Source organism: Vombatus ursinus, unplaced genomic scaffold, assembly GCF_900497805.2.
Source record: "Vombatus ursinus unplaced genomic scaffold, bare-nosed wombat genome assembly UNPS02014773.1, whole genome shotgun sequence".
Lineage (NCBI taxonomy): Eukaryota > Metazoa > Chordata > Mammalia > Diprotodontia > Vombatidae > Vombatus > Vombatus ursinus.
The window spans coordinates 32,773,961-32,786,845 of record NW_020954551.1 but is presented as its reverse complement, the minus strand read 5'-3'; positions in this window follow the sequence as shown (position 1 = coordinate 32,786,845).

Genomic DNA, 12,885 nt, shown 5'->3' with positions numbered 1-12,885 from the left:
TCAGCCTAAATGTGCCTCTTGGTAATTTCCAGCTACTCTTCTTCCTTCTGCCCTCCATCATGAAGTAAAACAAATCGAATCCACAGACTTTCTGATAAGCCGTCAAATACTTGAAGGTGGCTATCATATTCTCCCTAACTTATGTCCTGGCTAAAAATTCCCAGTTCCTTCATCCAAAATTGAAGCCCAGATCCTCTCATTTGCATTGAAGGAGTGCATCAGAATGTAGCTTGTTAGGATTCCAACAGGATCCTCGCTTTTGAGTTGAAAAGGAATGTAGAGAGATGACTTAGTCCAATCCTCTCATTTTATAGATGAGGAAATTGCGGCCCAGAGAGGTGGTCACTTACCCAAGGCCATATAGATGTTAAATAGTAGAGCTAGGATTTGAACCCAGGTTCTCTGACTTCAAATCCCATGCTCTTTCTGTTACTACCCAGTGTCTCTCTAGATCAGAACCTTATGACTTGCTGCATATCACAGTCTCTTTGCCAGAGTAATTCCAGTAAATGATCCTCATGTGTCTGCTGCTTCTCTCCCAGCAGAACTTGCTGCCTATTTATTGGATCTATTGAGGCTGATGCACAAGATTATTTTTCTCTCATTTTTCCTTGCCTGTGAATCAGAGGTAAGATCAATGTGCATGAAAATCAATACACTTCAGTGATCTTTTGGAGTCTCAGAGATGTTTATGTTCTGGCACATCGAAATTCAGGATCTTGTTGAATATAGTCTGATCCTAGGTAAGAGGATGAGTTGGTTACCTCTGTTCTTTTCCTAGAAGACAAACACAAACATGTATGACTAGTATGTTGCATCAGTCTCATTTATTTCTGCATTTATGGGATTTATGACCTAGAGGAGACCTTACTGATTGTCCAATCCAATATATTCATTTTATTTAGGAGGAAACCAGAATAGTGTAAAGGGCAAAGGACTTGGAATTAGAAGAGCTGACTCCCACATTTACTAGCTTGTATGATCTTGGACAAATCACTTAATTTCCCAGAGTTTCAATTTCTTAAGTATAAAATGAAGAGATTGGACTAGATGGCTTGTTCCAACTCTATTAGTCCATGAGGCATAGATGAATTAAGTGCTTTGCACGAGATTGCTCAGGTAGCAGGTGGTAGTTTCAAAGTTTGAACCTAAGACTCCTAATTCCAAATCTAGTGCTTTTCTAGCTCTTCAGGGTGTTCAGACATTTTACAAACTCTCCTTAGATTCCTGGAAATACATTAGACATGTTCACTCTACTAGGCAGTTAACACAAGCAAACCAGGTAAGAAAAGAATGAACAGTTTAATCTAGATAATTAGCAGGTAGAGAGTTGAGTAGCAAATGCTACTCCTTGCTCTCCCCCAATCCTACCCCTGATTGGCAGGTTGTAGTTCCTCAGAGGGATGGATGCTACAACTATTTTTATCTTCCTAGGGATAACCCTGTTGGGGCTGGGGTTTACTCCTGAAATTCCTGAACCCCCACCACTATATTTCCTATTAACAAATCAGCCAGCTGACACAATGAACTCTTAACAAAGGCATTTACTTAAAGCACGAACAATAATTAAATATTTCACTAATAAACTTGGGGCACCCTCTCATCAATGCATAGAGTTTCCAGGGAGAAAAGTGGGCATGCTCTTGGTAGTGAGGCACATGTAGTGAACATACATGGTCAGGGAAAGTCAGAACTCTAGAATCATGTACCCCAGTGTCCTCTCTTTCTTGGGGTCTGTCCTCAAGAAGTTCATGATGGGGAGCAGCTAGGTGGCTTGGTGGATAGAGCACCAGCCCTGGAGTCAGGAGGTCCTGAGTTCAAATCCAGCCTCAGACATTTGACACTTACTAGACATTTGACCCTGGGCAAGTCACTTAACCCCAATTGCCTCACCAAAAAATAATAATAATAATAATAATAAGTTCATGATGGGCATGATGTCTTCGCTGGACAAGTGGACGTACCATACTACTCTGTTGCAAGACTGAGGCTCTGCTACTCTGGGCAGTTGGGCTGTTAGGCCTCACTGTTCTGCTCTATGTGGAACTTAGCCACTCCTTTGCTAGGCCCCCTTTGATGATGGAGTATTGCTCTTTTCTTTCAGAGAGGGAAGAAACCATTAGTCTGGGATTCTCAGAACCTTTTAAAATTTTGATGCCTTGGCTGTTATCTGAGGATTTTTACTTCCTACGCAAAAGGTGCAGAGAGTTCTAAGCTCTCATCAATTAACTATTCTTGTGAGCAAGCTGCAGTACATAGAAGTATTGCTTCATTTCCATGTAACTCTGAGGTCTTTTCTTAGACCAACTTTCCTCCTTCAGAACTCTGTCACCTCGGTGATGGTTCTCTTACTCTAAGTTATGGTGATTAACCACTATACTTACCAAATTCTTTTATCTTCAGGTTAAGCCATAAACAGGCAATGTATATTTGTCCAATAACTATAAAATGGTTCTTGGATTCACTTATTAACTCAGAATTTCTCCTGTTGTTCATATACAAATTAGTAGTTGGAAAATTAAGCACAAAGGTACTTTTTGTCCTGGGTAAGTTTATTGTCTCTACTGGCTGTCTTATTAGTTTTTTTTTTTTTCAATATGGAAGGCTCACATTTGTCACTGTTTTACTTTCAATGAGCAGAATTGCGAAAATCTGAAAAGGGCCATTAAAAAAACAAACAAATGAACTCCAGAACGATTGATTGAATTCAGAGGATTAGTTAGTAATGAATCTGATTAGTAACCAGTTGAATTAATATTGTCTAAACTGATCTGAGTGTGCAGACATAGCCTAACTGCCCCCTGATACAATCTGGTTAGATCAGGCCCCTTTACCCAGAGGAAGAGGGACATAGAGACATAGACAGCTAGTGTGATAGAGGAACATCTATGACTATAGACCCTTACTCCAAAGGAATTCTACTAACCATCAGCTAGTATTAGCCTTATCTGCTTAGATGAGGTTGGTGCATTTATAATTTTATCAAGCTGCTTTATCTGTGTTGGCATAAAACTACATAGCTTCATACTTCTGTAAGCCACCTAAAAATGATGGGGTGCTTGCATCAAACTGGGCACCTGGGTTGAAGCTATGGTGCACCTTCAATTTCCTGATCCAGGCCCAAGAAGTATCCCAGGTGGAAGTGAAATTGGATATGCACACTTTGAACCCTTCTATTATGTGTGGCATGGGTAAACTGGCCAATAAAGTCAATTCTTTGGAGCAAACAATTCTCAAAGTATGATAGGAGGAGCCCTGGGAGTCCCTGAGGCCTTTTCCTGAAAGGAAACTATTTGAATAGTAATATTAAGATATCTTAATTTCTAATATGGTAAATATCAATAGAAATAACCCACTGAAACAAAAGTTCTTGGGGTCCTCAATAATTTTTGAGAGCGTAAAGGGGTCCTAAGTCAAAAAGTTTGAGAGCTGCTAACTTAGAGCACTCACAGATATTTCCTCTCTAATTCTAGTTTACTGTGTGAAACTTCAGGGGATCCTACTTCTTGTTATGTGTGACTGAGGGTCTTGTTCTGAGTGATGATGAAGACACCCTTAACTGATTTGTACTTTATAAGAGCTGATGACTTGGGAGCTTACAATGGGAGATGATGAAGAGTTATTTAATAACTACTGCGTTGGAAATCAATAGCTATTCATAATGGACAACCTAGCTTTCCCTATTTCTTTTTCCTTCTTGATGATGAGTGAGGAAGGGATGGTTTGAGTTGCCACCTGACATATGGTGTCATGCTCCCTGAAACTTCCATATTCCTTGGGTGATCATCTTTTTGCACCTTTGGTGTGTCTTTCCACCCTGGTTTTCATCCCCCGCCTTTCAGGGGAGGTAGTCTGTTCCTTTTGTACATTTGAATAGTGGCTCAGCAGTCAATTATGAAACTCTTTCTCATCTCCCATTTTAAGCCCCTGAATCATCAGCTCATCCAAATCAGTAGTGAGCTAGGAGTACAAACTCCGCAAGTCATTCATAGAATAAAGTAGGCTCCCTCCATTATTTCCCTCTCCCTTTTCTCCTTAATTAATGTTCTCCCCATCTTGAAATTAATTTGTACTTATCTTTTATATATTTTGTATTTACCTAGTATACTAATTTTCCTCCAGTAGAATATAAGGTCTTTGAGGGCCCAGAATCTTTTAATCCCTAGCACCCAGCATGAGGCCTTTTACTTGGTTTCCTTCCCCTTCATTCCCACGCTATTCTTCTTCCTTGAGCTCTCTCTTTCATTATTCACACCTCAGCTAAATTCCACCATAGCTACTCTTTTTGTCACCCATACACCCAGACCCTCAGTCCATTTCTTCCTTGCCTTTTCTCTTTCTACTCTAACCTAGCAGCCTCAGGAAAACTCCTTCTTTTTCTCTATCCCTGCCTCTCCCTCATTTCTGTTTGTGAATTGAGTTTCTTATAAGGTCAGTGCTACTGATACACTTGTGCTGAAAAAAAGCAAAGATGTGAGTCCAAATAGGTAATAAGCTCTAGAGCTGGGAGGGCCCACAGAGGTCTCTAGTCCTACTCCCTCAATTTATAGATGAAGAAACTGAGGCAGAGAGAGGTGAGGTGACTTGCTCAGGTTACAGAACTTTTGAGTATCAGAGGCAGCATTTGAAGCCAGGCCTTCTTACTCAGTTCAATGATCCATCGACTACATGGTGCCAGTTGTATAGGCAAGAAGTTTGGCTGTCAAAGGGAAGAGAGAGAGGGATAGTAGCTGGGTGGGGGAGAGGTTGGAAGAGCCAGAGAAAGGCATGTTTAGATTTGGGAAAACGTGACGATGTTTGTTAGCAGATTGCAAGGAGCCAATAGAAAGGAAAAGATTAAAGCTGAATAAAAGAGAAGGGTGACTATGGGAGCAATGTCCTAGAAGGGGCAGGAGAGGATGGGACCAAAGGTTCTGACAGAGCAGGGTGTAGGGATGTCTCTTTTTCTGACATGGGAATGAAGAAGGAGAGAATGGGGGATACTTAGAAGTTATTTTAGAAGTGGAAGAATGGAGTAGAGTAATTGTCCACTGGAATATCTAAATATTCTTTGTGAAATCAGAGACTAAGTTATTTATCGTAAATGTGGATTTGAGGAGGGGAAAATATTATTAAGTCACTGGAGCAATGATGGAGGAAAGGGCAGCAATGAGAGGCCAACTGAGGTTATGCACCACAAGATTTGTAAAGGGTGAAAGCTGAAAGCAGCTTAGTATTGGGATTTTCTGAAGCTGTATTCAGCAGTCTCAGAGCAAGAGGGTAAGAATACTAAACTTAGTGAAGATGCCAGTGGTGTGGTGGGTAGAGCATTAGGACTGGAGTAGGGAAGTTTTGAATTCAAATATGGCCCCAGACACTTACTAACTGTGTGACTCAGAGCAAGTCACACTCTCCACCTGCCTCAGTTTCCTCAACTGTAAACTGGAGATCATAATAATAGTGCCTACTTCCCAGGGTTATTCTGAAGATCAAATGAAGTAATATTTATAAAGCACTTAGCACACTGACTGTCATATAGTAGGTACTTAATAGATGCTTTCTTCTTTTTTTTTTCCTGTGTAGCTCAGAATTCCTAATCAGAATAGTACGGGGGTTTAGCCTGGACTGGAGAATCAAAGGAGTGGAATAGTCCAGGGGCCATGAAGTTCTAGTGTGGTAGCTTATACATCAGCAAAATGACAGGCCAGTCTAGCTATGGGGCAAACAAGTGGGAGAGATGGACAAGGAGAATGGGGAGGGGCCGAGGGACCAGAAATCACAGTTGAGTACAAGAAGCAACTTTTGTGTGACTAATCAATGGCAGAAGTAGAGAGTGAGGCATTGTGATATAGTGGAAAGAGCCCTGGGTTTGGAGGCAGAGGACCTCAACTGAATTTCAGCTCTGCGCCTTACTGCCTCTGACACATTGGGAAGTCACTTAATCTCTCTGGGTCTCAGTTTCTTCACTTGTGAAATGACGTGATTTGATTTTATGTTTTCTAAGGTCACTCCCACTTTTGAGCATCTTTAGTGGGTACAATTTGGGAAGCATTGTTATAAGTGTTTGGAATATAAAGAATAAATAAAAAAAGTTTCTGCTTTCAAGAAACTTCCATTGTATTGGGGGTAGGTGGGAAATATAAAAGATGTAATGGGAGGTGGTGTGGTACACTGTGGGAAAAGCTCTGGCTGGTCAGAGGACCTGGGTTCAAAGTCTGATTCTGATATTGCCAAGTCATTTCATGTTCCTAGGCCTCAATTTCCTCATCTTTAGGTGAAAGTGCTAGACTAGATTATCTTTGAAGCGCACATAGCTCGAAATGAGTGATCCTGTGTATGCTGATAAGAATAATGGAGAGGGAGAGGGAATGGTGTTTGGGGAGCAAGGGAGAGATTAAAATGCAGAGAAAGAGACCGTTAACACCTGGGGAGGGGGAGGGGTGATGTTAGATAGGAGGTGGCAGATGAACCGACACTAGAAGGAAGACGATTCTCAAAGGTGGAGGTGAAGAGTCAAACATGGCGGAGCATTTATGCCAAATGCCGAAGTGGAAGGTGGGCCGTCCAAGCTAGTGAGCCAGCTTAGCTGGAACCTTGAGTATATGAAGGGGAATAAATACTGTGAGAGAAGACTGGGAAGGGAGGCTGGAACCAAGCTGGGGATGGTCTGAAATGACAAGCTAAGAAGTTTGCATTTTATCATCCGGTAAGTGGTTCTTAACCTTTTTTACTCCCTTGGCAGTCTGGTAAAACCTAAAAATCCCTTCTCAGAATAATGTTTTTGAATGCATAAAATAAAATGCACAGGATTATACAAACCCCCAATCATATTGAAATAAAGATAGAATTTTTTTCTGTTCAAGTTCACAGCCTCCCTAAAATCAATCCACCAACCCTGACCCCAGGTTCAAAACTTCTGCTGTGGATGGAAACAATCATTATCTGTTTCATAGATGAAGAATCTAAGCTTGGTCAAGGCTGCATCATTTATTTGCTTCATTGGCTATTGGCCATCTTTTTCCTTCTTTTTTTTTTTTTTTTTGGTTAAGCAATGGGGTTAAGTGACTTGCCCGGGGTCACACAGCCAGTAAGTGTTATGTATCTGAGGCCTGATTTGAACTCAGGTCCTCCTGAATCCAGGGCCGGCGCTCTATCCACTGCGCCACCTAGCTGCCCCCATCTTTTTCCTTCTGAACTGACTCATTGAGAGTGGCCATCAAGACACCTATACTATATTATACCTATGGGTCACACTATACCTATGGTTTAGCTTAGTGACATTTCCTCGGAAAGAACAGAAAGACCAGGGCTTATGATGGACAACTTAACTGCTTGTTTGACCATATGCAAGCTAATGGTCAGTTCATTAGATCATCATGGGACTCAATCTTCAATTTATCTTATTCCACCCCTGCACCCCGCATTGAGTAATAAGTATTCCTTGGTGCATCTTGCAGAAACTCTTTTTTCAAGTCAGGTACTGTTTTACATTCTGAGCCTTCACCTCCACCCCATGCTGCCTTCCTGGAATGTCTACCCATCACTTAACCGCTTCCAAAGTTCTTTCTTGCTTGTTCTCCATCAGGACCTCCACACAAACGTAGTCTGATTCATCTACCTTTTTCAAATTTAGCTTGGTATTTCTGACAATCCTTTCAACTACTCCAAAGGAAAGGAGCCAGGAGCAGTTCATGATAAGACTGTTGGCTGTTTGTCAAAAGGGAAAAGTTCTTAGATGAGGATTCGTATACTAAGGACAAATTAAAACAAGAAAAATAAACAAGAGCAATTCATAAATTATACATTATAATTAATAAAGCAATAACAAGACCAGCCCAGACATAGCCTCCAAAAGTACATGAAGTGTGTAGAGCCCCGTCCTAACACACAGACCAAGGTCAGGAAATAGGCTGGAAGAATGAGAAAGCAAAAAAAAAAAAATTCCTCATAAAAAAGCTATTATGATGGACACTTGAGACACAAACCCAGGAGAAGACAGTGACATCAAAATATATACAAGAAAAACCTCAAACCTTGCCCCACCCCCCACAGCTAGAGTATAAATTCAATTAAAAACATTTCTGGAAGGGACGAAGCAAGAATTTGAAAAAAACGTTTTTATAAATGGAATGAAAGTTCTACGAGAGAAACAAATTTTGAAAAGAAATGGGACTATTGGAAAGGGAATTAACAATTTTACATAAGAGGTACAAAACCTTGACTTAGGAACAAACTCCCTGGAAATTAGAATGGATTGAATAGAAGATAACTTCATGAGACAACAAAGAATATTAAGACAAAATGAAAGGACTGAAAAAAAATGGAACAAAATATAAAGTATAGTAAAAACATTCACCTAGAAAACAGATCAAGGAGAAAATTTAAAAATCAATGAAATATCTGAAAGCCAGGGTGTCATATTTAAAGAAATCTTTAAAAAATTGTCCAGCTCTCTTCGAACCAGAGGACCAAGTGGAAATAGAAAGAATTCCCTGGTCACCTCCTGAAAGGAACCCCCAAATGAAAACTTCCGGGAATGTTGTAACTAAAATTTAGAGTTTCTAGGTCAAACAACAAGCAGTCAAAAAGAAAGAATTTGAGCACCAAGAAGTCATAGTCAGAATCACATAGGATTTAGCAGCTACCATTCAAAAGGAATGGAGGGCTTGGAATGTGATATTCCAGAAGACAAAGGGTAAATACCTACCACAAAGAATAATCTACCCAGCAAAACTGAGTATAATCTTATAGGGAAAAAATGGATTTGTAATGAAATAGAGAACTTCCAAACATTCCTGACGAGAAGAATAGAGCTGCATAGAAACTCTGAAGTGCAAACACAGCAATCAAGAGAAACACAAAAAAGTTATGCCTGAATGAATAATCATAAAGCATCAAACAAGGATAAACTTTTTACCTTCTAATGTTGGGTAATGATACATGTCCCCCTGAACCTTATCATCATCAAGGGTCGTAGAAGTAATGTAATTAGACAGAGGGCCTGAGAGTGCTTCTGTTATATCTTGATTATCTTTAAAGAGTGGAAAGAAAAGGAAAGAGAAATATACTGGGGGAGGAGGGAAGCAGGAGGAAGGTGAGAGGAAATTATCTCACATATAATTTAGGGGCACAAGTGAAAGTCTATGCAGACAAGAAAGAAGGGGTGGCTAGAGTGAATGGCATTTGAACCTCTTTCTCATCCAATCTCATCAAAGAAGGGAAGAATACACATACACAGGGTTGGGTACACAAATGCATTTCACTTAGCAGGGAAAGAGGGAAAGTGAGAAAGGAGATGAGACGAGAGGGAGGGTAGATGAAGGGAAGGATTAGTCTTAAGCAAAACAAACTCTAAGGATGTATAGACATTTATGGAAGCTCTTTTTTTGTGGCAGAATTGAATTGAATTGAATTCTGAATTGAATTGAAAACTCGGGGAGTACTCATTAATTGCGGAATGGTTGGACAAGTTACAGTATATAAATGTGATGGAATACTATTGTACTGTGAGAAATGGTGAAGGAAATAGTTTCTGACAAACCTGGAAAGACTTGTATAAAATGATGCAAAGTAAAGCAAGTAGAACCAGGAGAAAAACTTATATTACAACAATTTGTAAAGATAAACAACTTTGAAAATTTAGGAACTCTGAACAGTGTAATGACCAATCATGATTCCAGAGGACTAATGATGAAACATGTTACCTACCTCCTGATAGAGAAGTGAAGGACTCAGGGTGCACATTGAAATGTCATTTTTTTACATGGTCAATGTACAAATTTATTTTGCTTAACTTTGCATGTTTGTGGTAGGGGTTTTGTTTTCCTTTCTTTCTCAATTGGGGGGGTATGTGGAAAGAAGGCATTAAAATTTTTTAAACATATTTTGTTTATGTTATTAAATATTTCTTGTTACATTAAAAATTTTTAACATTTTTAAAAAATTGAGTTCCAAATTCTCTCCCTACCTCCTACCCCTTTTCCTAGAGAAGGCAAACAATATCGTATCAATTATACATGTGAAGTCATGTAACATGTATTTCCTAAGTACTGCTTTGGCTGCATCCCACAAATTTTGGTATGTTGTCTTATTGTTGTCATTCTCTTTAATAAAATTACTAATTGTTTCTATGATTTGTTCTTTGACATTCATTCTTTGGGATTAGATTAATTAGTTTCCAATTCATTTTTAATCCATGCTTCCATTGCCTTTTATTGAATGTCATTTTTATTGCATTATGATCTGAAAGGATACGTTTAATATTTCTGCTTTTCTACACTTGGCTTTATCCCCTAATGTACATCAATTTTTGTGAAGTTGTTGTGTACAGCTGTGAAAAAGTTATGTTCCTTTCTATTCCCATTCAGTTTTCTTCAGAGGTCTATCATATCTAACTTTTCTAAAATTCTATTCATCCCTTTTACTTCTTTCTTCTTTATTTCATGGTTAGCTCCAAGAAGGGAAAGTTGAGTTTACCCCCGCCCCCAGTATAGTTTTACTGTTTATTTCCTCCTGTAATTTGTTTACCTTTTCCTTTAAAATTTTGAATGTCATTTCATTTGGTGGATATATGTTTAGTATTGATATTACTTCATAGTCTATGCTGCTTTTTAGCAAGATATAGTTCTCCTGCTTATCTCTTTTAATTATATCTATTTTTGCTTTTGTTTTGACTGAGATCATGATTGCTACTCCTGGTTTGTCTTTTTTTTTTTTTTTTTTTTTTTTACTTCAGATGAAGCGCAATGGATTCTGTTCAAGCACTTTATTTAAACTGTCTGTTTCAAGTATATTTCTTGTAAACAACATCTTTTTGGACTCTGGTTTCTAATCCATTCTTCTATCTACTTCTGTTTTATGGATGAATTCATCCTATTCACATTCACAGTTATGATTACTAACTGTGCATTTTCCTCTAGCCTATTTTCTTCTGATTATCCTTCTTTCTCTCTTTTACCCTGTTCCTCCTCTAAAGTCTGTTTTGCTTCTGACCACTGCCTTCTTTTAATCTGCCCTTCCTTTTATCACTCCCCTTTTCTCCTATTCCCTTTCACTTCTACTCCTCTGTTGGGTAAGATAGATTTCTATACCTAATTGAATGTATGTGTGTATGTATGTATGTATGTATGTATGTATGTATGTGTATGTGTGTGTGTATATATATGTCTATATATACATGTATATATTCCCCCTCTTTGAAACCAATTTAGATGTGTTTAAACATTGCCACCACCCTCACCATTTTCCCCTACGCTGTAAAAGTTCTTCCTTGTGTGCCTCTTTTATGTGAAATAATTTCCCCCATTTTTCCTTTTTCTTATCCCTTCTCTCAGGGCATCCCTCTTTCTCCTCCATCCATTTTTTTTAGATCATTCTAACATAATACATTCTTGTGCCCTCTGTCTATGTAGAATCCTTTTTAACTGCCCAAATAATGATAAAATTCTTAAGAGTTACATGTATCCTCTTTCCATATAGGAATATAAACAGTTTAAATCACTTGTGGTTACTCTTCCATATTTACATTTTTATGCTTCTCTTGAGTCTTGTATTTGAAAGTTGAAATTTCTATTCAGCTCTGATCTTTTCATTAGGAATGCTTGAAGGTCCCTTATTTCACTAAGTGTCCATTTTCCCCTTGAAAAATTATTCTGTTTTGCTGGGCAGGTTATTCTTGGTTGTAATCCTAGCTTTTTTGCCTTTCGGAATATCATATTCCAAGCCCTCTGCTCTTTTAACATGGTAGCTGTTGAATCTTGTGTGATCCTGACTGTGGCTCCATGGTATTTGACTGGTTTCTTTCTGGCTGCTTGAGGTATTTTCTCTTTGACCCAGGAGCTCTGAAATTTGGCTATAATATTCCTGGGCATTTTCATTTTGGGATTTTTTAGGTGGTGGTTGGTAGATTCTTTCAATTTCTATTTTACTCTCTGGTTCTAGGATATTGAGGAAGTTTTCTTTGATAATTTCTTGAAAAATGATGTCTATGCTTTTTCTTTGATTATGGCTTCCAGGTTGCCCAAAAGTTGTTAAATTATCTCTCCTTGATCTATTTTTCAGGTCAGTTGTCTAATGAGAGATTTCCCATTTTCCCTATTTTTCATTCTTTTGACTTTGTTTTATATCTTGATATCTTATGGAGTCATTAGCTTCCACTTGCCTGGTTCTAATTTTTAAGGAATTACTTTCTTCAGTGATCTTTTGTACCTCTTTTAGCATTTGACCAATTCTAGGTTTTTTAAGGTGTAATTTTCTTCAGTATTTGTTGTGCCTCTTTTACCATGCTGTTAATTGTCTTTTCATAATTTTCTTCCCTAGCTCTCATTTCTTTTTTTTTTTCAGCCAAAGACAAGGTTTATTAGAACATCTGTCATATTGGGCAGACTCTAAGAGTCTGAACATGGGTAAGCAGTGGCTAGATTATAGGAATCTGCATATTGGGCAGACTCTTAAGAAGTCTAAACATTAGTAAGCTATTGGTTAGATTTTAGGAGTCTGAGCTGTGGCTAGATTATAAGAATCTAAGCTGCTCTCATTTCTTCATGAAATTTTCCTTTACCATTCTTATTTAATTTAAATTTTTTTTTTTTAGCTTTTGCAGGAATTCTTGTTGGGCTGGTGTTCAACTCACATTCCCCCTTAGGGCTTTGCTTGTAGCTGTTTTGGCATCATTGTCTTCTTCTGAGTTTGTATCTTGATCTTCCCTGTCACCATAGTAGTTTTTTATGGGCAAGCTCCTTTTTTTGGCCATTTGTTCATTTTCCCAGCCAATTTTTTTACTTTGAACTTTATGTTAAAGTTGCTCTGTTCTTGGCATGAGGGGGAGGGACACCGTCTCAAGCTTCAGGCTTTTTTTCTTTTTTGCTTTTTTTCACAGCTAGTTCTGGGGGTTTGGGAGTTTTCAGT